The sequence below is a fragment of the Macrobrachium nipponense genome, chromosome 33 (assembly GCF_015104395.2).
Source record: "Macrobrachium nipponense isolate FS-2020 chromosome 33, ASM1510439v2, whole genome shotgun sequence".
NCBI lineage: Eukaryota > Metazoa > Arthropoda > Malacostraca > Decapoda > Palaemonidae > Macrobrachium > Macrobrachium nipponense.
This window is the reverse complement of record NC_087219.1, coordinates 360,147-384,888: the sequence shown is the minus strand read 5'-3', so window position 1 is coordinate 384,888 and position 24,742 is coordinate 360,147.

The following is a 24,742-nucleotide window of genomic DNA, read 5'->3' as shown; positions in this document are numbered from 1 at the left end:
GAGTAACCATTTAGTACAAAATCTTCAAGTTAAGTAATAGAGAGAGAGAGAGAGAGAGAGAGAGAGAGAGAGAGAGAGAGAGAGAGAGAGAGAGAGAGCTTTAGCCTCTCTTTACAGCACGTTTACAAATCTAAGAATGAATCTCTCTTCTATGGGAACTAACTGATTTGCGAAATCTGACCCACAACGGCCTGAATGGCTACGAACCATTTTGAACCGATACACTACTATTATAATAATCTTATGGATTCTTCTTCAAAACGGGAAATAGAGAGAAAGCGGGATTACAACTATAAGTAACCTTTAATATTACACGGTTTTAGAACATAACTCCTAACAAGAAAGATATAATTATTGAATACTATCATAAGCACAGAAGTGTCGTCTTTTCCCGTGACAATGACGTCACAGCTGTTTTGGATCAGATACAACTGATCTCATCTCCCAATTAAATTACTTACAAGTCAACCAATTCTATTTTGACAAATGAGAGCGATAACGAGTTAATTCATCAGTACTAATAATAAAGAGTTTTCACAATAAAGGAATCTTTAATTACTAAAATGAAACGAAAGATATCGTTTCATAGAAAGATCTAGAACGGTCTTACGAAACATCACGTGGTTTCTGAACAATGAATCAACACAGTGGCTGGTCCAATACGGGAGAGACTCCACAATATATATATATATAATATATATCTATATATATATATATATATATATATATATATACACATATAATATATATGTATATATACGTACTATATATATATATATTATATATAGATGGTATCTATATACATAATATATAATATATATAGATATATATAATATATATATATATATATATACATATATATAATATACGTATATATATATATAATATATATATATATATAATATATGATATATAAAATATATATATATATATATATATATCGAGCTACAATGTCCTTTAATATCTAATTCGCTCTACCTCGGAATTAATATATTTTCATATATGCTTAACCGAAGGGGAATTTTTTTCTCGATAATAGATTTACCTGTACTTGGGCGCGAACGCAGGTACATTATAAATCCAGGAATGTCAGTGGAAGCTATAACCACCCAACCACCGCGAGAGGCTTAAAGGTATATGTCGTCTCTCACCTCAAATACTTTCTCGCGCTGAAGTATTCGTTGGTTTGGAGACAACATCAAACACCCCCCGCCTCGACTCCGGTAGTTAAGTAGCGCTTTTGACAACACGTAGCATTTTACATAATTCATATCACATTACCGTGATTCATATACATATATCGAGCTACAATGTCCCTTTAATATCTAATTCGCTCTACCTCGGAATTAATATATTTTCATATGTGCTTAACCGGAGTCTCCAAACCAACGAATACTTCAGCGCGAGAAGTATTGAGGTGAGACGACATATACCTTTAAAGCCTCTCGCGGTGGTTGGGTGGTTATAGCTTCCACTGACGTTCCTGGATTTTATAATGTACTTTCGTTCGCAGCCCCCAAGTACAGGTAAATCTATTATCGAGAAAAAATTCCCCTTCGGTTAAGCATATATGAAAATATATTAATTCCGAGGTAGAGCGAATTAGATATTACGATTGTAGCTCGATATATGTATATGAATCACGGTAATGTGATATGACTTATGTAAAATGCTACGTGTTGTCAAAAGCGCTACTTAACTACCGGAGTCGAGCGGTTGATGTTGTCTCCAAACCAACGAATACTTCAGCGCGAGAAGTATTTGAGGTGAGACGATATATACCTTTAAGCCTCTCGCGGTGGTTGGGTGGTTATAGCTTCCACTGACGTTCCTGGATTTATAATGTACCTGTGTTCGCGCCCAAGTACAGGTAAATCTATTATCGAGAAAAAATTCCCCTTCGGTTAAGCATATATGAAAATATATTAATTCCGAGGTAGAGCGAATTAGATATTAAAGGACATTGTAGCTCGATATATGTATATGAATCACGGTAATGTGATATGACTTATGTAAACTGCTATGTGTTGTCAAAAGCGCTACTTAACTACCGGAGTCGAGGCGGGTTGATGTTGTCTCCAAACCAACGAATACTTCAGCGCGAGAAAAGTATTTGAGGTGAGAGACGACATATACCTTTAAGCCTCTCGCGGGTGGTTGGGTGGTTTATAGCTTTCCACTGACGTTCCAAGTACAGGGTAATATATTATCGAGAAAAAATTCCCCTTCGGTTAAGCATATATGAAAATATATTAATTCCGAGGTAGAGCGAATTAGATATAAAGGACATTGTAGCTCGATATATGTATATGAATCATGGTATGTGATATGAATTATGTAAAATGCTACGTGTTGTCAAAAGCGCTACTTAACTACCGGAGTCGAGGCGGGTTGATGTTGTCTCCAAACCAACGAATACTTCAGCGCGAGAAAGTATTTGAGGGTGAGAGACGACATATACCTTTTAAGCCTCTCGCGGTGGTTGGGTGGTAATAGCTTCCACTCACGTTCCTGGATTTAAAATGTACCTGCGTTCACGCCCAAGTACAGGTAAATCTATTATCGAGAAAAAATTCCCCTTCGATTAAGCATATATGAAAATATATTAATTCCGAGGTAGAGCGAATTAGATATTAAAGGACATTGTAGCTTGATATATGTATATGAATCACGGTAATGTGATATGACTTATGTAAAATGCTACGTGTTGTCAAAAGCGCTACTTAACTACCGGAGTCGAGGCGGGTTGAGTGTCTCCAAACCAACGAATACTTCAGCGCGAGAAAGTATTTGAGGTGAGAGACGACATATACCTTTAAGCCTCTCGCGGTGGTTGGGTGGTTATAGCTTCCACTGACTTTCCTGGATTTATAATGTACCTGCGTTCGCGCCCAAGTACAGGTAAATCTATTATCGAGAAAAAATTCCCATTCGGTTAAGCATATATGAATATATTAATTCCGGGTAGAGCGAATTAGATATTAAAAGGACATTGTAGCTCGAAATATGTATATGAATCACGGTAATGTGATATGACTTATAGATATATATATATATATATATATATATATATTATATATATATACTATATATATATATATATATATATATATATTAGGGCTTGTGCCTTGTATGATAAGGCGCCCTATGAGGTAATGTTAGACTAGCGATAATCTTACGCTAAGTCGGTTGGTATTGCACTTCCATCTTCTATGGAGTGTCTGGGGGTTTGTAGATCACTTACGAAGTCGGTATTATCTTGTTAGTTATTACGACGATGTGTTAAACTCATGGTGAGGAGGTTCTTGTAGAAAACACGAAATATAAAAATATATGTATTCTTCTGAAGTTTTACATGCTGAAGATCAGATATGATTGTACAAGTCTTCTAATAACGATAGCTTGATCGCTTCTGCCAATGATGATGGCTAATTCTATTCCTCTACATGATAAAGCTTAGGTAAAGAGGTACAGGTCTTCTAATGACGATAGCTAACTCTGTTCTCCTGTCTACCATCTCTGTTACAAGTTATGAAGGAAACAGCAAGTAGTTCGAACATATGAACATACATACAAATGACATTAGTTTCATACGAACACACAATCAAAATGAGACACGCTACAGATCACGTAGGCCGTTTGAATTATAGGTCAGGGTAGTTGTCTCAAGCAGGGAGCTTGGACTAATGTTTATAACAATTAAATGACTACAGGTGACGGCATGTTATCTTAGCCTACATACTTATTGTATACGGTCATCTTTAGCGTCTCTAGTCTGATCACATTCCTGCAAGCAACTCTTTATATATATGGACTAACATTCCATATTATTATTATGTAAACACTTACATCAGCTCGGTCAGCTACCAAAACCAACTACTGAATATTACTCAAACTTGACTTGCATTTGACTTATAGGAGTGTGATACAGACACTATGTGAATATATATATATATTAGTAAATAAAAATTCATGGTGTACATGAATTGATTCAAGTAATAAAATATAAAACAATGATATTGGTAAATAATAGTGATCACGTGATATATAATGATACAGTTTTTTCACTTCATCTCATTAAGATACATATGCTACAGAAAATACTAATGTACTCTGATAATTGCATAGAATGAAGATTAACATGATAAAAATCATATTTTAAACTGATGAAAAAATTTCATATATGAATTGATAAAATTATTAATGTTTATGCTGATTGATTCGTGGATTTTTATGCTAACTGTTATATATCTGATTCATTAATCCATATACTAACTCATATATAACTGCAGATATTGGTAAGAGAAAAGGTAACAGATTGATTATAGGGCTACTTGATTTGTTATACATATGTATATGATTCATATAATTATGATTAATATAGTGCACTTTAATTAGATTCCTATTGCGTACACGCAAAAATATATTTCGATTCTGTTATTTATGATCATTTATATATAGATTCCTAGTGCGTACACGCAAAAAATATATTTCGATTCTGTTATTTATGATCATTTATATATAGGATACATGATACTTTATATATATAGGATAAATGATACTTTATATATATAGGATACATGACCGAGGTTATACTACTTCACTTTTAACTAGCGTTCGAACAACTTTTCGTCCATTACACAGTTTCCAGACAACCACCTATAGCCCATGAAACGGCCTATTTCACAGGGTTAAAACAAGGAAATTTTGCATTTGCTGGGTCCAACGTTCTATTTTTGCGCTCATACTTATTCTCTGCATCCTAAGCTACACGATTACGTTCGCGATGAATAAAAAAAAACATCCCCAGCACGAGTCCTTCGCCAGCAAAGTAGAGTTGAATATCCTTCGGGTCGAAATTGTCGGAAGTATGTCCCATTCGTAGTCGATTCCGACAGCCGCCGGAGCATTCCGCATTAAAACGAGATTAACGACGAGATACGGTGTCGGTCGAAGAAGTCCATGAAATTCCTTTCACATTGTAGGCGGTTGTTACTTGACTGTAGTCGTCCGCTGCGACGAACGATTTTTTGAAGTTGCGATGTGAAACTCTCGTACTGCAGGATACTGTAACCAGGTTCCATTAATCAGCCTGCAAGTGAAATTATACTTGTCACAAGGGCAAAGTAAATTCAGACGACATCCAAATACAGGGGAGGGAAGAGAGCCATTTAGACCAGACTTAACCCACATGAATTCGCTGATATTTTGGAATTCAAAAGAGTCCGCTGTACAAACTTTTTTATTCAGCATTAACAATGAGTGAACTTATCCAGGTCTATGATGACTGTAAAAATATCCATAAATATACAAATAAACAGATATCAATACAAATCCCAAAGAAAATTCGATATTACTGGTAGTAAATTACTAGACAAAGAAGTGGAAAACGGAGCTATTTGTAAGATTGCCAGGCAACATAAGAGTCAAAGAGAAGATTAATCATGATTCTGTATTTCTCTATGCTAACTGAAATTAAGTTGTGATAAAATCTGATCCTATGTGCCCCAACAAAAGTTCCATATTCAAGTTTCCCGCGCGCATCCTCTGAGGTTAATTTTAAAAACATTATTAATAGTAGAGATGCAACGAAAAAACCCACTATGTAACTAATTTCTAAATAAACTTTGGGTTTTTCAAGAAAATGTGACATTTTCCCATGAATGTTTTACTTGAATTGCAATAGGCTAATGTTGCAAGTAAATATATCATATACATATCTTGATACTTCTAAATGTCTATGAGGTTCAGAAAAAATTAATCCATTTTGTTGTTATAGAAATCCTATTTGCTTATTTTGTTATTAATTTAGACAACGTCTGCCCTCGCCCATGAGATGTTCGGGCTAGGCATTCCTTTCTCCAGTCAATCTGCTTTTGCAAGCAGAGACGACACACAGATGAAGCCTGTTAAGCAGATTATTGAGGTTAAAAGGAACAAATGCTGATACGGCAATGATGACGTTCGTCACTTGGCAGGAGATTGCGCTCAGCCAGCTAAGAGTTACGTTACTTGCTGTAACAAATACGACTTTAGGATAAATTTTTGTTTTTTTAATACTCGACCCACATGAGAAGAATGTCTGAAAAAAAAACAGTACCAAAATTGAACAATATATTAGTTTCATGTTGGAAATCTGCATAATTGTAATTATGTTAAATTAAATATTCCTTATTCAAACTATATGAAAAAGGTTTCCATACAAATTCTATATATATTATTAGCCCTGTATAAGATTCATATAGGATTATCATAGATAACATTTTCACTTCTAGACTTCCTGACTTTAAAATCTCTTTTATTTTATTTTATTTATTTATTTATTTATTATTATTATATATATATTTTTTTTCATTGACTACGAATATAAATCACCGGGACAGACAATATGTCAGTAGGTTTTGATATGTGTTTGAACTTTTAGCTTATTTGTCATTACTAAAGCGTTAAGTTAGAGTTCAAATCTTTACGCATATATATATTTGGATAATTAACCTATGGTTACGTTGTTTTGCTTATTGATTTTATCGTGATTCCTTTTTTATTATAAATTGTAACCCTTCCGACTTCTTACGGAGTGTATTATATTGACTCCACTTGTATCCATATTTTATTTTTTTATTTTTTTATATTTATTTATATATATTTTTTATATATATATTTGATAAATTAATGGTTGGCTTGAATAGTGGAAAAGTGTTCTAGCGGCGTACCGTATAAGGCTACTTGCGGCATCAATTCTATAGATACAAGATATAAATGATAAAGGTATTTAAAACCGCGAGAACCGCTATAATCCAGTTCGGATCCAACATCACGAGTTGTAACTCGTAAGACATTGACACTTCCTATTTAATTATCCGTTATTCTACCAAACCGATTGACTCTGGGTGATAAAATATATTATTGGTTTTCTTAATGGAAAGGAATTCACACAACGTGTTAAGGAGATTATTATTGATTTCCTACACCACCGAGTCACAGATTATTATGTGTGAATTCCATGTTTACTGATTTAGCACTCATAAATATTCCTAACACACTCAATTGCAGTGTTTGTTTTTAGTGCTATTAATTCTATATAACGTGTCAAGGAACTATTAACACTAAGAAGTGGTTCATTCCCTCTGTCAGACTCATAATTCTGTTAATAATTCTACGTATTTTCTTTCAAGGATTGATTTGGCACAGGATAGGCCCTTAACTGACAGGTGTCTTAGTGTGTCATTTGTTTTCATGACACGTGTTACAATCAGTTATGTGCTTTTATATCTGTAAGCAGTTGTAGGCCAGTAAAACAGTGATTTGGCTTTCTGTGACATAGTAGGGAAACCTGGATGACGGAATGCAACCAGTTATGACGATTGGTATGAAAGAGATTATTATACTACCTGGTCGTTAGTCATCTGCTGTGTTCTTCGGGTTTTCCTCGTCACGGACCTACATAATAATTTTACATTTGATTACATTATTTCTGATACACATACAGGTAAATATACTTGCTTTAGGCTTCTGCTCGAAGTGGTTATTGTTTTTTGCCTAGCCACTGACCCTGTTTCCGTTTTCGAAGTGTTTATTGTTTGGTGTTTATTGTTTTTGCTTATTGCTGCTGACTCTTGCTTTGTTCAGTTTGTAACAGTTCTGTGCTCCGACCCAGATATGCAATGCTCGCGATCTCTTGGGTTAAGGAATTTTCTTGTTTAGATACGGTTTTAACAATAGGCACGGATGTTTCTATATCTTTTAGTCCAATTAATGGTTCTTTGCAGTATGGATGCGGGGATTGCGGGATAAATGCGTCAGCTATGATAATTGCTTTCCCAGGTAGATATCTTATCTTGGCTCAAAAGACCTGAATGATCATTTGTCACCGAGTTCCTTTTGGACTGTGATTAAAGCTTTTAAAAAACTCGGTAAGTGACTTATGCTCAGTGAGGACTTTAACAGGATAGCCGTAGATTATGAACTTGAAATGTATTAGTGTTAAAGATACCTAGCCCTTCCTTGCCTATTACTGCATATTTACTTTCAGAGGGCTTTAGTTTACGTGAATAAAAAGCTATAGGGAAGAACTGTTTATCATATTATGAAGTAATACCCTCTTACCCCTTGGTCTGAGGCGTCTGTTGCAATAAAAAAAAAAAAATTCTTATTTAAATCAGGGATTTTTAAGTTAGGTAAGCTGCATTATTTCCGCTTTTAAGATATCGAACGCCTGTTGATGCTTTTTGTTTTTAGACCATAAATCAATCTACGCTCTTCTTCGTAAGATCTGTTAAAGGAGCTGTCATGATTGAAGAGTTACATATTTGCATACGATTGTAATACCCACTACAGCGCAAAAGTGCTGTATCCCCCTTTTACGTTAATAAGTACCGGAAAGTTATGAATAGCCGACACCTTACCATGGACTACTTTAAGACCTTGACCAGACATAAAACCTAGATAAACATGTTCGGTTTTTAAAAAACTCACATTTAGATATTTTACTCTGAGATTATTTGTCTTTGTCTCTGTAGCACTAGCTCTACTTTATGTGAATGTACTTCTAAGGTATTTAGAAAAGATTATAAGACCAACCATATAAGCATGTAGGGTATCCCCTAAAAGTCTCCAAACACTATATTGTAATTGGGGCGCAACGTAAGCCGGAGGCATACGTAAAAATTGATAATGTCCCCTGAGTGTGCTGAAAACGGTGTATGAGGTACAATCACTTAGGTAATGGTATCTGGTAAAAGCTTTTAAGTAAGTCCAAGTTGGTGAAAAAATTTATTCTAACCTAACAGAGATAAGATGTCGTCGGTACATCGCACTGGAAACTATCGGGAGTCGTTTCCTTGTTTAAGCGACAGAATCTACGCAGATACGCCAAGTCCGATCTTTTATGGCATGACATTTGAGGGAAAAAAATTATATGGGCTTATTTGATTTCCTAATGACTCCTATTACTAACATTTTTCAACTTCGTCATTTATCTCTATTTTGAAATTTCATTGAGAATCTATACGAAGGTACGTAAATAGCTTTATGTTTGTCCTTAGACCGTGTTTTGTGTTAAATAACATCCGTTTTTCCCAGAGATCACTCGCTAGTGGAGAAACTTCCTGGTATTCAGATAAAAGATAACAAAAATTTCTGCTGCATCACCTCTGCTTGAATGACTTTACGGATATTACTTTAGATAGATTATCGGAGAGATTCATCTACGACTGGTTGGGCGGGATTAAATATTAGCAACAATAAAAAAATGCGATATTTATATGTATAAGTTTTGTGGATTACTAGATTAACATGTTGCGGCGAGTCAACTGTGTCTAGGGCTTTGTTCGCGGAAATCGTTATATTCAGAGTGTCGGGAAGGATTAAAATTTCATTTCCCAGCAAAGTCTTTTTACACGCACTAAGACATTCGAGGGTGCATGCTTCTCGAGATTTTGCGTGCAAAGTGCGACTGCGGTTGTGGGAGAATTCTGTTGGGTCATTTGAACATGTTACGATTATGAGACAAATGTATAGTTCCTTTATATAAGTTATTATTTGATTAAATGTCTCATTTTTGTTCAAACGGATTTTAATATGTTTGAAGGTTTAAAGGATTTTCCTTTGATAAACACGCCTTATTTTGCAGGATGTAAGATAATATTTTGTATACCCCTAGATGGATCTTACAATTACACTAGATACAGATCAATGTTTTTTATAACTATAGAGGCATCTGTAAGCGCTCGCTTGTCCGGACTTCTCATTAGGGAAGTTCGAACAACAGACGGTGAGTCCGTAAATACAGGATATTACGTGTACTAATGAAATAAATCAAGATATTCTAATTTTTACGGCGCGTACAGTCGGGCTTAATCCACCACTACTTATAATAACTTATGTATTATAAAAAAAAAACGAAAACCTGCTCTGAGTTACTTTATACGGTCGTGTGATGCATAGGGAAATTCCTTTTAATTTTAAAAAGGTATTTGGGATGTATGATCCAACATCGCTTTTTCCCCACTCTGCCTAGAGTCGCTTATTGTGTGGAATTTGCTATGCTTTGAACACTTCGGCAGTTTTTTGACTGACCTTGACCGCTTGACTAGGTGACACAGTCACCGAGTTTGCTTGTTTGATTCTGAACGGGCTACTGTTTCTTTTTCTTTTTGTAATAATTAGGATCCTTCTCTTTATTACCATCGGCAACGTATTGTGTGTTTTTAGCATTATGTTGCTGGTTACGTATAAAGCAATGAATGACGAACTATTAGGAACTGAGCGATTACTAATAAGACAAGTTATCACTACTGCATACAATATTAACTGTTTGTACTTCATTCTTTGCTAAAATTTGAAATAGTGAGGGATCCTGGTCAGCACATTTAGCCTAATGAAAGTTTTTTATAGGCATGTTATTCCTTGCAATCCAGCCATATTTTTAAAGTTAAGTTGAGTCATTGAGGTTCGATATTTTATATAACTCAAAAAACTCAAGGCTAAAACTGCGATCGGGACTTTGCAAAGGAGCATTTTATTGTCATGACCCGAAATAGTGTTACCTCTAATTTATATAGAATTTGTACGGGTGTTCCACTTGTTTTTTGTGTGTTTTCTAATCACTACGGTGCTTAACCGACCCTATCCATGCATCTGTATAAATACAGACGTTCCACTGCGTAAACGCATATTCACTGGTTTTAATATGATTTGTTTACGTAAGGGATTAATAATCACCAAAATGATAAAATTAACATAGTATATGATTATGATATTTCAGTAGAACTTCTGGAAACAGACACTCAAAGATAAAAACTCGCAGTAGCGAAATCTCAATGATGTAGATAATTTCTGTAAAAAAGTAAGATTAAGAATGTCTCGTAACTTCAGCCACAGGAATAACGAAATTCGACCTGCAAAGGAAACACTCAAAGTTACTCCAAATGAATAAAAAATTGTACTTAGCTTGCTTTTGTGGGAAGTCACGGTGTTCCGATAACGACACACGGCCTTGGTCCTCCTTCTCTATTTAGCGGATGACCTGGTTTGGCTTCAGTTTCCCCCGTGCGCGTTGTTTCGATGATTCGAGCCCTTGAAAGATCCGATGCTGCAGACGCGTTCGGTTGTTTTTCTGGAGTGGCCGGAAACGCTCACTAACGATGTTTTCTTGAATGATTCTAATGAGAGACGAAGCTTGCGTTGTCGGAGGAAAAAGGACACGTCGTTTTGTTTCTTGAAGTTATTCACTAACGATGATACTAAGTTGCTTGAAGAATCTCTTGCTTTCGTCGTCGTCGTTAAAGAGTTCTTGTTGTTTTCTGAAGTCGCTCACTAACGATGATACTAGGTTGCTTGAAGAATCTGCTGCTTCCGTCGTCGTTGACTTCTTATGATACATGATTTATTTTATTCTGGTTTTTTTTTTCCTTCGTAGACGTTGTAGAGTTCTTCTGGTACGCTGGCCACCAATATTAGGGCTTGTGCCTTGTATGATAAGGCGCCCTATGAGGTAATGTTAGACTAGCGATAATCTTACGCTAAGTCGGTTGGTATTGCACTTCCATCTTCTATGGAGAGTCTGGGGGTTTGTAGATCACTTACGAAGTCGGTATTATCTTGTTAGTTATTACGACGATGTGTTAAACTCATGGTGAGGAGGTTCTTGTAGAAAACACGAAATATAAAAATATATGTATTCTTCTGAAGTTTTACATGCTGAAGATCAGATATGTTGTACAAGTCTTCTAATAACGATAGCTTGATCGCTTCTGCCAATGATGATGGCTAATCCTATTCCTCTACATGATAAAGCTTAGGTAAAGAGGTACAGGTCTTCTAATGACGATAGCTAACTCTGTTCTCCCTGTCTACCATCTCTGTTACAAGTTATGAAGAACAGACAGTAGTTCGAACATATGAAACATACATACAAATGACATAGTTTCATACGAACACACAATCAAAATGAGACACGCTACAGATCACGTAGGCCGTTTTGAATTATAGGTCAGGGTAGTTGTCTCAAGCAGGGAGCTTGGACTAATGTTTATAAACGAATTAAATGACTACAGGTGACGGCATGTTATCTTAGCCTACATACTATTGTATACGTCATCTTTAGCGTCTCTAGTCTGATCACATTCCTGCAAGCAATCTTTATATATAGGACTAACATTCCATATTATTATTATGTAAACACTTACATATATATATATATCATATATATTATGTAAAACACTAAATAAAACGCGGCTTCAAGTGATGAACGATAAGTCCGCTTTCGCAAAGGTAATATCTCTCTCTCTCTCTCTCTCTCTCTCTCTTTTTCCCTCTTTTCTTTCTTCAATTAACTTTATATTTTTGTGATTTCTGCATATATTATCTAATAATATTAGCTCTAAGCTGAATTTGATATGGAGTCTGAACATATCACAGAGACTACAATATTTCGAACAATTACTGAGAGGAAGTTATGCGTACGAAAGCAACAACATAGGAATATATATATATATATATATATATATATATATATATATATATATATATATATATATATATATATATATATATATACAACTGTAATAGCCACAATGCCCTCTTAACTTCTTGAATTCTTTGCTGAAGATCCAAGTGCAAAGAATTTTTATTTATTTATTTTTTTATTTGTTTTTGAACTTGACTCTTCAGGCTTTTTAGTGACAAGCGTATCCAAAAAAGAGCAAAAAATTGAAGATGTTAGGAGGGCATTATGGCTATTACAGTTGCATATGTATCTGGTAAAAAGTGACCAGTTGATTCTACACACACACACATATATATATATATATATATATATATATATATATATATATATATATATATATATAGTATATATATATATATATATATATATATATATATATATATATATATATATATATATATATATATATATACATGCAAAACTTCGTTTATAAACTTTATCTTGCAAATTTGAACCTTCAGTACTTGTAGGTCTTCTATAAACAGATAAGCAATTATAAATTTAAACTTTTTCATGAAAAAAAGAGTGACAACAAGAAGAAAAGAAAAAAAATCCAATAGATTTTATTCTTAAGCTACAGAAAGAAACACCTTCATGGAAAATGGCACATCCTGAGGAACACTTCATCTAAAAGCAGCCTGAAGAAAGATTGCTTAAATTTAACAGTTCTTTGCAGATAGAATTCTTTTCACAACTTTAAAAACATCTTGAAGATTACTCACACTAATAGTACTTGTGTGCAATGCAAATAGCGTATATCAGCTTGATATCACAGGAAATTTCCTCACCCATAATAAAGGTGTCTGTCCTGCTCATGGCAACGCAAACGTCACTTCCAGTGTTGGATGGTATGCGGGCAACCCAGGCGGCTCTAGAAAGAAAGAAAAAAAAAAAAAAAAAGTCCTCTTGATAAGACGGGTCAAGACCGGACAAGCTAAGTAACCTGATTGTTGTGCAATTATAGGACTTAAATTTAGAATGTGTTTCTTCAGATCATGAGTTACTTTTATTGTGTTTTAACCCTTAAACGTCTAAGCGGTATATTAAAATTCGTCTCCCGTATGCCTGGGGATCTCAGAGTGAGTGCGGAAGCGGAAAAAATATTTTTTTCAGAAAATCACAGCGCGCTTAGTTTTCAAGATTAAGAGTTCATTTTTGGCTCCTTGTTTTGTCATTGCCTGAAGTTTAGTATGCAACCATCAGAAATGAAAAAAATATCATTATCATATATAAATAATGCGATATATGATAGTGCAAAAACAAAATTTTATATATAATTGTATTCAAATCGCGTTGTGAGCAAAACAGTTAAAGCTAACGAGTTCATTTTTTTTGTATTGTACACTAAATTGCGAAAATTTTGGTATATAACACATTGTAAAACGATCAAAGCAACACAGAAAATATTATCACAAAATGATGCATGAATTCGTAACACGCGGATGTAAAAAAGTGTTTTTTTCAAAAATTCACCATAAATCTAAATATTGTTCTAGGAGACTTCCAATTTATTTCAAAATGAAGATAAATGATTGAATATTACTATACTGTAAGAGTTTTAGCTTACAATTGCAGTTTTGACCATTTCGGACGAGTTAAAGTTGACCAAATGTCTAATTTTATAAAAAAAAAATATATATTTTTTTTTATAGCCAAATATTTCGAAAATGAGAAAAGCTACAACCTTCAATTATTTTTGTTGTATTCTAAATGAAATTGGGCACATTTTCATATATAAAACTCTATGAAACGCCTACTATGAAACGGAGCAAATGTTCCGAGAATGTGACATACGCATTTCGGAGATTTGCGGCGGAGAATCCGCGCGCGGAGGGAAGGAAAGTTTTTTTTTTTTAAATTCACCATAAATCTAAATATTGTGCTAGAGACTTAGAATTTGTTTCAAAAGGAAGATAAATGACTGAATATTACTAGACTGTAAGATTTTTAGCTTACAATTGCGTTCTTCGACCATTTCGGTAGAGTCAAAGTTGACCGAACGTGGTTTTTTTTCTATTTATCGTGATTTATATGCAAATATTTCGAAAATGAGAAAAGCTACAACCTACAATTATTTTTAATTGTATTCTACATGAAATTGTGCACATTTTCATATATAAAACTTTATGTAACTGCTAACTGAAAATGTTGCAAACATTACGACAATCGCACATATGATTTTTTCGGAAGAGTTACCGCCCGGACGTAAGGAAAATGTTTTTTTTTTTCATAAATTCACCATAAATCGAAATATTGTGCTATAAACTTCCAATTTGTTGCAAAAAGAAGGTAAATGGTTGAATATTACTAGAATATAAGTTTCAGCTTACAATTGCGTTTTTCGACCATTTCGGTAGAGTCAAAGTTGACTGAAGGTTGAAATTTTTGCACTTATCGTTATTTATATGAAAATATTTCAAAACTGTTAAAAGCTACAACCATGGATTGTTTTTAGTTGTATTGTGCATGAAATTTCGCACATTTTCATATATAAAACTTAATGTAACGGCTAATTAAAAATGGTGCAAACATTACGACAATTGTACGTATGATTTTTTCGGAAGAGTTACCACGCGGACTTAAGAAAAAAGTTTTTTCATAAATTCACCATAAATCAAAATGTTATGCTAGAGATTTCCAATATGTTGCAAAATGAAGGTAAATGATTGAATATTACTAGAATATAAGAGTTTTAGCTTACAATTGCGTTTTGAGAACATTTCGGTAGAGTCAAATTTGACCGAAGTTTGAAATTTTGGCAATTATCGTTATTTATATGAAAATATTTCAAAGCTGATAAAAGCTACAATCATGTCTATTTTTTTGTATTCTACATGAAATTGCGCACATTTTCATATATAATACTCTATGTAACGGCTAATTTAAAATGGTGCAAAAATTATGTCAAAGTGACGAAATAATTTCTGAGATGTGTCACTGATACTTTTTAATGCGATAAGAAAGAAATTCGCGCTTGCACGCCTGCATAACGATTGTAAACAAAACAACATCTTGATCCATGAACTCCCAGCATCCCCAAGGCGCGTGATTCAAAAGTTTTTAGCTGGTAGGCCTATATATAAGTATTTATCCGCAAATTTTTAAAAAAACTTTTCTATGTCGACGTAAATTACGTCCAGTCGGCACCCGACAGACAATTTATCTCGACGTAAAATACGTCCAATAGGCGTTTAAGGGTTAACTGAGAACTCTTTTCAGATCAGGTCCTGATATATGAAGTAACTTTATACAGCTCTCTGAATTCTAATACCCTACTGGAAGCTACACTCCCCATTCGGCAAAATTTTTAGACAATGGTTTCTTTGTTGGACCATATCATGTTCGTAAAGAATGTAGACTAAAGTGCAATTTCAGTCTATTCAATTGCCAAACTTTGATTTTTCGCTCTACCCGTTAATCTTTGATCTATCTGGGCACGCTTCATCATTTCCCACCAGACAACTGTCACTACTTACCACCATCGGTTTCCCATGAGAGCTGAAAAACTGCTCCATGAAGACTCTAGCGTCAAACGGTATCAGCGAGGAACGGGGAAGGGCACAGAAATGAAGTCCTTCTGCACAACGAGTCAGAGCATCTTCATTGGTCATGTTTCTTTGAACGAGCTTCATGCACAATTCCCGCTCCTCGATGAAGTTGCCTTATATTGGCAACGCCCTGAAAGTTTGAGGAGGGTAATTATCGTCCCGACGACAAATTTTCTTTGCGTGCGAGGAACCAATAATATTTGACGCCAAGTGTTCAAACTACGTTCATTTGAGCATTATCAGTGAGGAGCTGCCCGAAATGAAGAGGAGTACGTTATTTAAAGATGAGGATGGTGAGGTGGATTGCTGGAACATCACTGCTGGCAAGGAGGGAGAGTCAAGCTATGAGAAGAATGTGTGGTATGTGTAATGTAGAGAAGGCTAAAGCAGCGTTTCAGACATCTTCCCCATCATCATCAGGCAGTAAATAGAATATATATATATATATATATATATATATATATATATGATATATATATATGTGTGTGTTTATATATATATATATATATATATATGTGTGTTTATATATATATATATATATATATATATATATATATATATATATATATATCATAACTGAATCACAGAGATATGGAACTTCGTGGTGAGTACATAAAGACAAAATCCACGAAGAAAAGTGAAACAATAGCGTAACGCTTCGTGGCCTTTCATCTTCCCGTCCCATACTGAGCTTAGTCAAGGACGAGAAGTCGAAAGGCCTCACATCGGTGTTGAATTGTTTCACCTGCTTTCGTGGAGTTTTGTATATATTATATATATATTTAGTATATGTATATAAATTAATAATATTAGGATATATATATATATTATATATATACACATACATAAAAGATATTTGCAACAAAGGGCTACTCACCAGCACAAGCGTACAAGCACAATCGTAGCCTGCGGGTTTATCAGTGCAAAATTGGTCATCTCCGCAACATACCGTAGCACAATCATCGACGATACCTGATAAAAAGCAGCACTTATCAATCAATAGAAGTCGTTGTGGTGAGACCTTCCTACAAGGGCGGTTACTGAATAATTATCATACGCTTATATATATATATATATATATATATATATATATATATATATATATATATATATATATATATTATATACATTATATAACTATACATATACTATATTTGTCTATGCATGTGTATGTGTACGTGTGTGTATGTGTTATATTATATATAAAAAGTTCTGTAGCTTTTATCTAACTCACCAACACAAAAGCCATAAACACATGGGCAGTGCCAGTAATCAGATACAAGCGAGGAATAGTGAATGGACGAAGGCAGAACTCCGCAGCATAGATCAGAAAACCAGGAAACATATGACAATACACAAAGCACTACACCCAAGAGGAAATACGGACAGGCTATACATAACACGAAAGGAAGGAGGGAGAGGATTACTAAGTATAGAGGACTGCGTCAACATCGAGAACAGAGCACTGGGGCAATATCTGAAAACCAGTGAAGACGAGTGGCTAAAGAGTGCATGGGAAGAAGGACTAATAAAATAGACGAAGACCCAGAAAATATACAGAGACAGGAGAATGACAGACAGAACAGAGGACTGCACAACAAACCAATGCACGGACAATACATGAGACAGACTAAAGAACTAGCCAGCGATGACACATGGCAATGGCTACAGAGGGGAGAGCTAAAGAAGGAAACTGAAGGAATGATAACAGCGGCACAAGATCAGGCCCTAAGAACCAGATATGTTCAAAGAACGATAGACGGAAATAACATCTCTCACATGTGTAGGAAGTGCAATACAAAAATGAAACCATAACCCACATAGCAAGCGAATGCCCGGCACTTGCACAGAACCAGTACAAAAAGAGGCATAATTCAGTGGCAAAAGCCCTCCACTGGAGCCTGTGCAAGAAACATCAGCTACCTTGCAGTAATAAGTGGTACGCCTATGATGAACCTCTTTTCGAGAGAGACTGGGAGTTTACTTTCCAGCCCTGTGTCAAACTACAGGGCATTCAGGGAAGTTGCTGAGGCACTGAAAAGGTTAGATCCCAGCAGCCACTTGGAGAACCCCGAGTCCTTCTTAGACCTCCTCCTGCAGCTATGTTCAGCGCTGAAGCCTGAAATCGCCGTCGTCATCTTTCTCTTTTGATGAAAACGCAAAGACAAGACTCGATCATTCATTAATTAGTGAATCATTCCATTCAGAATTCATTCATTAATGAATAGTGAAAAGGGAAAGAGTCCTATTCAGCCCATCGGGATGTTGAGGGGGGTTGGGGAGAATGGATGCTGCAAGTCAAGGGATCCAGCAGGGGAAGCATCCCACTTTGAGAGAAGAAACGCAGAGATGAATAACCAATAAGAGAGGTATTAGAGAGCAGCAAATTTAAAAATTCCAACTCCTTTAGTTTATGGAATAATTTGCAATGATTGCGATAGACATATTGTAATTTTGCAATCCTGCTCATGATTAGAATTCAAATACTGCATTGGAATTGTTAGACCGAACTGATCGAAGACTAGAAGTGAATGTTGTCGCTGTATCGATAGATTCTTCTTCGCCTACTCCTCCGTTCATCTTTCATTTATCTTTTCATAAATGATTACTTGATCTTTCTTGAGAATAAAATTATTTTTTTGGCACTTTGGAGACAACTATCAATAAAATACCTTGGGTACACAATTCTCTTGCAATTTCATAGATGTTCTGCATTTCCTATTCTAAGAATTCAAGATCACGTTTTATCTTGGGGCGATGGCTGGAAAAGTATAATTGAAAGCATTCACTGCTGTTGGTTTCCGATATACTTTGAATTAAATCCGCTGCCGGTTCTCATAACGACTTTGTTAAAAAATGACAAGGTTTTATTCTGTTCTATTTCAATTTGAACTTTATGGATGGAACCAGACCATTCAAAAGTTCTAGAAACTCTAAGAGGTCACGATCCCTTGGCCGCAGGCATAGTATTATGTCGTCGACGTATCTGTACCATGTCCCAAGTGAGCGTAATGATATCTGGTAGGAATCTGATTTCGTGAAATTCCAAAGAGATATTTGAGAGAGTTGCAGATAAACAGCTTCCCATTGCTAAACCAAACATCTGTCTATGAAAACATCCCATGAAACGTAAACGTTTTATCAACTATGCACAACTTTATCAACTCAATCAAAACATGATGGAAAATAGAAATAGCCAAGAAATTCTCTGCAGTTGATGCCACACTTCCTTATATGTAAGGTGCAGTAAAGATTCATAAAGAAGGCAAACCAATCAAGAGCCATTATCAGTTCGAGAGGCTCAGCTTCTTATCATTTGTTAAAATGGTTAGGATCTCTGTTAAATCCGCTTATAGGAAATCTATCAAAGGCACATATTAGAAATGCGGAAGACCTTATAACAAAGTTGAAAGTCAAAGATACAAATTGAAGGTTAATTAGTTTTGATGTCAATTCATTGTTTACGAAAGTGCCCATTGCTGATCTGCTACAGTTTCTACAGAAAAAAAAATGAATTATATTGATAAAAACAAACTAAAGTGAATAACATGGCTCCCAAGGACATGATTATTTCCCTGTTCTGTAACACAGCATATCCATCTGGTTCTCTTTTCTTCTTCTTCTTCTTCTTCTTTAAAGGTTCAGTAAGAGCTGATGATAGCAATGACAAATCAATAAAGAAAAAACAAAAATGCGGCAGACATGTAGCTGTGAGGCTATGATATCATGCACAGGAACCATCTGATATGCACCAGAGTGACGGCTCTTTCATACACATTGATCATAACTAAGGAAACGCAAAGTATCTTTTTTTTACATCTAAAAGTTCTTTTGACTTTAGAATGCAGTGGAAAATCTGGACATGGATGGGGACCTTCGTCATTTCATGCCTTTATTTTTTTCTGTTGAACAAGCATATTAAACAACATTTCTTAAAGAGCAATTGTGAACCACCACAGGCTGCTAGCAGTTGTAGGTCTTCGAAAGTCAAAATGATACGAGTTACCTCCAATTCTGAAAACTGCGTTTAAGGGAAGAAGAACATTTGAGACAGCTTAAACTAATTTAAAGGCTTATTGATAATACCGCCGAGAAGATGTGAGGGAGGGAAGGCATTATTTCATTTCAAAACTGTGTGAAATACAAATAGGTTTCGAAGGGGGAATGAAGTCGAAGCAAGAGATTGTTGATCATCATTTTCAGCAGTGAACCCATTTTACATTCCAGCCTCCTGATCTCAGCCAGTGGCGTCACAAAGTTCGTTGTCCCCAATACCCTCGTATCAAGGTTTTGTGTTCGGTTTGGAACAACAGGTGTCGCAGATTAGGGGTAAATGGGCCCTCACGCCCCCCCACCCTCCGGGGTAGTTTAACATCCAACAGGGGTAACAACAAGTGTTAGAAGGAAGACCCAGTATGGCCTCCCCTTTTCATTGCTTTTCATTCGATAAATTTGTTTATTGAAATGAAATGAATAAGTGATAAGAAGGACCACCATGGATACAGGGTGCTCTAGAACGAAAACGAAGAAATTCCATACCGAATGGGACTGAGGGACGCCAAAATGGAAGAGTTGAATAAGTCTGCGTCTGGGGATGGGGGTTTCATCATTCACTTAGCTCCGGTACATGAGTAAGTGATTCTAAAGTTCAAATCCCTCTCACAAGTTCCTCTGGACATCTGCCATTGTAGGTCAATTGATTAGCAAAAGAAAATTTTGGAAGTAAATCCAGATAACTTCCTAAAATGGAATTCAGTTCTATTTAGTTTTTGAACCAATCTTGGCAGAGGTTCTATCAAAAAGATTGCAAGTTTAAATTTAAAACGAATCTTCGTCTCCAAGCAGGGGATTACATAGTTGTAAGTGAGGTATTTCGTAGGTTAGGAGAGTTCTGGGAAGGACACCCGCCATGATAAAAGCACTTCAGCTATTCCAAAATGGCATTTAAATGGTGCTCATGCAATAGAAGAATAGGAAACGCAATTCAGATCTAACAAGAGACATTTTTAGATGTACAAGTTTACAGACAAATCCGTAGTTTTAAATTCAATGTATATCGCAAGCCCACAAATATATGTTCCTATGTTCATTATTACTCTGAGCATCATAGTAAAGTAAAATTATCATTTTTTTCTTCGATGTTTTTGAGGGCCTTAAGAATATGCAGTTCTGAGTTTTTAGATGAAGAAATAGGAAAAATATGTGACATAGGTGTAAAACTTCAATATCCGATGTTTTTTATAGACAAGGCATTAAAAATGGCCAAGGGTACTTTTTATTCAAATAGGGTTAGAGAAACCTTTTTCCTGCCATAATATGTTTGATTTACCATACCACAAGAATTTTTATGATTTGCCTAAGGTACTTCGATTTTTTAATGAAAAATTTAGGTCCTTAAAAGCCCAAATACGGTTTGTAATATACTGATAAAGAACTCCCCATTTTCATCTACCAGCTGCCTTTATACAATTCCTTGTCAGGGGTGTGATAAGAAATATGTCGGCCAAACTGGGAAAGATTTGTCTACAAGATTAAATCAACATAAATATTCAGTTAGAACAGTACAGACTTCTAGTGCCCTTTTTATTCACCTTAGTAATCTTAACCATGCGATTGATTGGACAGAGGCAAAAGAGATTTTATTTTGTAACGATTACATTTGTAGGAATATAATTGTATTCGCTTTTATAAAGACATATTCTGGAAAACTTTTAAATTTGAGCCCTGGTATGTACAAAATTAGACAATCTTGTGAAGAGTTTTAACATTATTCTTTAATTTGGTTGTGTACTTGTCAAGTTCCTTCTTATGTATTTCTTGTGAGTTTTAACATTATCCTTTCAGTTTTTTGTACTGGTAATTTTTTTTTCTTTTTGTATTTCATATTGATAGTACTGTTCCTTAAGTTATTTTTGTTTATTGGTGTTTTAGGTATGTTGTTAGTGCCGTTATTATTGTTACTATTCATAATTGCGAGCTTTTTGGAACAACAACAACAACAACAACAACAATAATAATAATAATAATAATAATAATAATAATAATAAAATAATAATATAATAATAATCATAATAAATAATAATAATAATAATAACTAACAGACTGTAAGGATTGTATCTGGGGACATCAGGATGGAGTTTGGAATAGAAAAATGAGCCTTAGTCAACATACAAAAAGGCAAAGTAACGAGAACTGAAGGGATAAAGCTACAAGATGGGAGCAACATCAAACACATAGATGAGACAGGATACAAATACCTGGGAATAATGGAAGGAGGGGATATAAAACACCAAGAGATGAGGGACACGATCAGGAAAGAATATATGCAGAGACTCAAGGCGATACTCAAGTCAAAACTCAACGCTGGAAATATGATAAAAGCCATAAACACATGGGCAGTGCCAGTAATCAGATACAGCGCAGGAATAGTGAAATGGACGAAGGCAGAACTCCGCAGCATAGATCAGAAAACCAGGAAACATATGACAATACACAAAGCACTACACCCAAGAGCAAATACGGACAGACTATACATAACACGAAAGGAAGGAGGGAGAGGACTACTAAGTATAGAGGACTGCGTCAACATCGAGAACAGAGCACTCGGGCAATATCTGAAAAACCAGTGAAGACGAGTGGCTAAAGAGTGCATGGGAAGAAGGACTAATAAAAGTAGACGAAGACCCAGAAATATACAGAGACAGGAGAATGACAGACAGAACAGAGGACTGGCACAACAAACCAATGCACGGACAATACATGAGACAGACTAAAAAAAAAAAAAAACTAGCCAGCGATGACACATGGCAATGGCTACAGAGGGGAGAGCTAAAGAAGGAAACTGAAGGAATGATAACAGCGGCACAAGATCAGGCCCTAAGAACCAGATATGTTCAAAGAACGATAGACGGAATACATCTCTCCCATATGTAGAAGCGCAATACAAAAAATGAAACCATAAACCACATAGCAAGCGTCGAATGCCCGGCACTTGCACAGAACCAGTACAAAAAGAGGCATGATTAAGTGGCAAAAGCCCTCCACTGGAGCCTGTGCAAGAAACATCAGCTACCTTGCAGTAATAAGTGGTACGAGCACCAACCTGAGGGAGCGATAGAAAACGATCAGGCAAAGATCCTCCTGGGACTATGTATCAGGACAGATAGGGTGATACGTGCAAACAGACCAGACGTGACGTTGATTGACAAAGTCAAGAAGAAAGTATCACTCATTGATGTCGCAATACCATGGGACACCAGAGTTGAAGAGAAAGAGAGGGAAAAAATGGATAAGTATCAAGATCTGAAAATAGAAATAAGAAGGATATGGGATATGCCAGTGGAAATCGTACCCATAATCATAGGAGCACTATAGTCGATTTTTTTAAACCTGGCAAACTTGCACTTAACTTGCACTTAGCTGCTTGTCGCTGATTGGATGAATGTCGTGTTGTCCGAATCTCTCAGTTTTGTTTTCACACTGTTTCAGAATTGTGATTATACGGCCATAGATTGAGATAAGAGCCAAATTATGTAATGTTATGTAAATACCTGTTGTAATAAATTTAAGCATTAAGAAGTTACATATCAAATTATTATATAATAGTTAACAGTTATGAAACAGCACTCTCCGAAGCTGTAGACTTGAAAATATGTTTCAAACGCATAAACTTTAATGTTTAAATTTCTAGCTAGATTTTTAGCGCAATCGGGCCATTGGTGGTTTGGAAAAAAACAAAACGTATTTATTGTACATTGCTGAAGGTTGTTAACGCCTAAGAACAAAATACTAACGTAGAAATGTAAGCTTGTCAGAAAATTTGGGGTGGAGGAGTTGTGGGAGGAACAGCCTCGGGGTTGACAGAAAGTTGACGTACTCTCAGCGGGAGGTTCAAATGCGGGTTGTGGTGTTTTTGTCTTCATAGAATAATAAAGATGTTTATTTATCATAATGTTCATTTTTTGCAATTCAAAAGTACTGCTCACTGAATGTCATTTAATGTTTTAGGATATGTATAAGTTGCGTTTGCTGTCACCTTAATGATTTATTTCATTGTCTTGCTAGGGCCCCGTGAAGTGAAATATTGAAAAAACATCATTATTATATTACGGCACTGACTGGTAAGCCTACTGCCAGCAGCATGCATATGCCTTGTGTTTGAAGTGCCTTCATCTCTGCTTTGTTCCATATCGTCTCTAGTGGCCATGGCTGAAATGGGTGAAATCGACGACATTGAGCCAACTGCTCGATAGCCGATTCTAAGCTGATTGATGATGGTGGTGTGTGCAGACGACAACTCGCTGGCTGTTCCTTTTTCAACTCCTCCACCCCAAATATTTCGGCAAGCTTACATTTTCTACGTAGTATTTTGTTCTTAAGTGTTATACAACCTTCAGCAATGTACAATAAATACGTTTTGTTTTTCCCAAACCACCAATGGCATGATTGCGCTAAAAACCTAGCTAGAAATTTAAACATTAAAGTTCATGCGTTTGAAACATATTTCAAGTCTACAGCTTCGGAGAGTGCTGTTTCATAACTGTTAACTATTATATAATAATTTGGTATGTAACTTTTTAATACTTAAGTTTATTACAACAGGTATTTACATAACATTACATAATTTGGCTCTTATCTCAATCTATGGCCGTATAATCACAATTCTGAAACAGTGTGAAAACAAAAC